The 4,142-nt window shown below is 42.2% G+C and overlaps 1 non-coding gene across 1 annotated transcript; it reads left to right on the forward strand.

Moving 5' to 3' along the window:
- Positions 1-3,680: 3,680 nt before the first annotated feature.
- LOC145071710 (small nucleolar RNA R71) lies at positions 3,681-3,787 on the forward strand. Its single transcript, XR_013690718.1, has one exon. It is a non-coding gene; the product is annotated as a small nucleolar RNA R71 (small nucleolar RNA).
- Positions 3,788-4,142: the final 355 nt, after the last annotated feature.

Below are 4,142 nucleotides of genomic sequence, written 5' to 3' on the forward strand. Positions count from 1 at the left end.
AAATGCCATATGGGTTTGTGCTAAGAAGGCCCGAAAGATTGGTGTCGAGATCAAGGGCTGGTCATAAACCCCCAATCGGCATGCAAGATCCACCACTGAGCATTGATGGAACTCTCCCCCAAGGCAGAAACTGAAGCTCGTCGGGTGAAAAAAATCTACTCCCCCGGTAAAAGATACCGTAGAGAAGAACTCCAAGCAAAGCTCCAAATAAACCGGTTCTTGAATACGGAAGACCCGGCTCCACCCGTCACACACCATAGTTTCGCCATTATAATGAAACTCCTTTAAAAGATAAGGAGCGAGTTCCTCCTCATAACGCACACTTTGCAACTATTCCCAGTCGATCCGGTTGGGCACATAGACCTCCTTTTTCTTAATATCAGCCAACTTCTTCTTCCATTTCCGCAACGTTGAAGCAGACTCAATTTGCGGGAAATTTAACCACGGAAAATCGCCTTGGTTGCCACTTGAAGACTGTCCTCTTCTGAACATGATTTCTGCAAAACATATAAACAAAAACCCAGAAAACACAAAATATAATTAAAAACTGGATCCTATCTGTAAATCGACTGGACTCGTCGAGTCCATGCCCGACTCGACGAGTCGCGCAACCTGCACGAGTCAGTCGACGGGTCTCATAAAATTGGACCATTAAACCTGTAATTTTTGTCAAGGGTTTTGTTCAGGGACTTCCTACTAAGTAATAAGGCCAAAATAAACGTTCAAAACAACAATATTCATGAAAAATCGAAACCCTAGAATTTCATTACTTTTCAAAAACGGGTTTTTCATGCAATTGCAGGTATAGATGGCCTTATAATCACATTCTTACTAAAAATCAAGAAGAAAGTTGTTACCTTTTGAGTTTAAAACTTTGAGAAATTGGAAGAACTTGAAGAACTTGAATGCTTGAGAGAGAGTTGCAAAAAAAAAAAAAACGGCCCGTCGACGAGTGTAGATGTGAAACTGATTCTTTAGGGTTAAAACCCTACTTACCCATTGTAAAATTAATTTTGAAATTATTTTTTTCTGTAAATAAGACCGACTCGTCGAGTTGTGGTTAGACTCGCCGAGTCTGGTCGCGAAGTTAAATGCTTTTCTGGAATCCATGTGGACTCGTCGAGTCGTGGTCAGACTCGGCGAGTCATTTAAAAATTTGCATAATTTTTCAAAATTTTTCTGTTCATTATGAATCATTTCACCCCATACTTAGGCTATGCAACTCTCAAGCAAACATGCCCGATGATTTAGATGATTAAGAATAAAAACGAAGGGAAAATAAAACGAAAAATAAAAAGAAGACTAAAAAGTAAAAGAAATCAAACTCTATTGAACGGGTTGCCTCCCGCCAAGCGCTTCTTTTTAAGGAGTCATTAGCTAGACTCCTTCCCATTTACGTTTTGTCATCTTCAAGCATCGGGAATGTACGCCTCACTTTTTGTGGTTTATACTTGGTCTTGTAGGCGTAAAACTTTTTCTTGTAAGCCCTCTTCAATTCGTCTCTTCTCCTTTTCATTGCTTCATCTTCAGCTGCTTGGGCTTGCCTTTTCCTCTTTTTCTTCTTCACCCCCTTCTTTTTCACCAACTCTTGAACCTCCTTCTCTTTAAATTTAATAACTTCGTATTTCATAATGGTCCGTGCTCTAGGTTTAGTGGTGAATTGGTGATCAGCTTCCACTCTGCTTCCCTTTATGTCTTCATCCTCTTTTGTGCTCGACTCTTCTCCAAATGGCATCGTATCAAGGCATGCCACATCAGCGTGTTGGATCTCCATTCCTTTTACTTCTTCTGCCGATTGTTCTTCTAAGGAATCAAAAACAGTAACTGAACCCAGGGTATGTGAAGAACTATCAACAAACAATTCAGCTTTGGTCAAGTTTTTATCCAAATCGACTGGACTCGTCGAGTCCATTATGGTGACTCGGCGAGTCGGATCGGGTTCCATCAATCCTGGAGTGTTTTCTGAGCTGGCTCCTTCCAGTAGCTTTTCTAGCTCCTCCAAGTCTTTGTTAGCATCTTCAACTCCTTCAGAGTGTAGCGTGAACTTACTTGGGTCTTCTTTTAGTAAAATTTCAAGCTCTTTTTGTAATACCTCATCATCCAATTGGATAAATGAGATTTCTTCAATCTTTTTCTCTTCTTGCTTGATTTCTGGAATAGCTTTAAACTTCACAACCTCATCACCCACTCTCAATGTCAATGTAGACTCACTTATGTCAATTAGGGCACACGCGGTGTTTAAGAATGATCTTCCCAAAATAATTGGTATTTCAGGGTCTTCTTCCATTTCCACCACCACGAAGTCTACTGGAAAAATAAAATTGTCCACTTTGATGAGGAGATCTTCACAAATGCCTTGTGGATGAATTATTGTTTTGTTTGCCAAATGGATTCTCATATTTACCGGCCTTGGTGCTGGTAAATTCAGCTTCTTAAAGAATGAATAGGGCATCAAATTAACGCTTGCACCTGAATCAGTCAATGCTCGTGTAGAAACTTGATTACCAAATTGGCACAAAATTAATATGTTACCTGGATCACCCTTCTTCTCAGGCAGCTCACTCATCAATATCTCCGCGACTTCAGCCAGATCTTTCCTAGCAGCAAAAAGGCCTTTAAGCAAGTTAAAGTATTTAGGAGTTTGGAGCATTATTTCCACAAATGGCATATTGACTTGTAAAGCTTGAACATGCTCCATGAAGGTTCTATAGGCTTGAACTTTTTCTGCAGGCATGGCTCTGGTTGGGTATGGTAGTGGAGGCTTATAAGGTTTCGAAGAACTGATGGGTTTCTCACTTTCGCATGGACTCGTCGAGTCCATAGGAGTGACTCGGCGAGTCGGGTCGGGTTTGACTGGCTTCGATTCTTCTACCTTCTCTTCCTTCTTCTTGGAGATCCTTAGTGCTTCTGTAAGTTTTTCTTCACTGCTGGAGGTTATTACGCTCACGTTCTCCATTCTTGGATTGGGCTCGGTGTTGCTCGGAAGTTGACCCGGTCTTCTTTCATTCACTTGATGTGCAAGTTGTCCCAGCTGTTTCTCAATGTTGAGAATGGAAGCTTGCTGATTCCTCAACATGTTTCTGGTTTCTTGCATTGCCACATCGTGATCATTATGTCTTTTCTCAGACGCGGTTATGAACCTTGTGAGTATATCTTCTAAATTTGCCTTCTTTTCCGTGACCGGCTCTTCCTTTTGATAGAATCCCCTCTCCCTCTGTTTGTATTTCTCCTCCTTAGCCTTTTTATATTCTTCGTATGGGAGCCATTCCTTCTTCGGTTTCCTCCAGTCTTCATCGTATCTATCGCCACTGGAATAAAATACTTGAGCCTTTTTATTTCCCTTCTCGTCTCGATCACAATCCTTGGTAAGATGGGGGCCGCCACAATTTTCGCATCCTACCCTAATAGCATGGATCGTTTGATCCATTTTCGTCATTCTTCGGTCTAGGCTATCGAGTTTAGCTATTACCGCCGCCATGCCATCGTTCACCGAGTTTACTGCTCCACGACTCACTTCATTTCTCGGATTGTGGTATTCTCTAGAATGCTTAGAGAATTCTTCAATTAATTCCTTTATTTCCGGAGGTGGCTTTCGGGTGAGCGGGCCTTATGAATCGAGTAGTTGCCTTGTGGTGACATTAACTCCATCATAAAAGATGGAGACCTCTTGTTGGCTATTAAGATCATGGTGTGGGCAATTTCTAAGTAGGCTCTTGTACCTCTCCCAAGCTTCATAAAGAGATTCACCGGGTTGTTGCTCGAAGTTGGCAATGGCTTTCTTTAGCTTGGCTATCTTGGAGGGTGGGCAGAAATGGTCAATGAACTCTTCTTTCATCTTGGCCCATATGGTGACCGATCCGGGATGAAGTGATTTTAACCAATCTTTTGCAGCGCCTTTAAACGTGACAGGAAGCATTCGAAGAAGCTGGGTCTCGCGTGGAACATTAGGCACGTTGAAGTAATCGGCCACATCATTTACTTCGTCCAAATGCTTGTAAGCGTCTTCATGATCTCTCCCGTAAAAAGGGATCTCCTTGAGTTGAGCGAGAATATGGCCCTTTAGCTCAAACGTAGCGGTTGCGGGAATTGCGGGTTGCACAAGTCCCGGCCCGGTGTCATCACACATCCTTTTCTTCCACTCC

The sequence above is a fragment of the Lactuca serriola genome, chromosome 8 (assembly GCF_051521515.1).
Source record: "Lactuca serriola cultivar US96UC23 chromosome 8, Lser_US96UC23_V15, whole genome shotgun sequence".
NCBI lineage: Eukaryota > Viridiplantae > Streptophyta > Magnoliopsida > Asterales > Asteraceae > Lactuca > Lactuca serriola.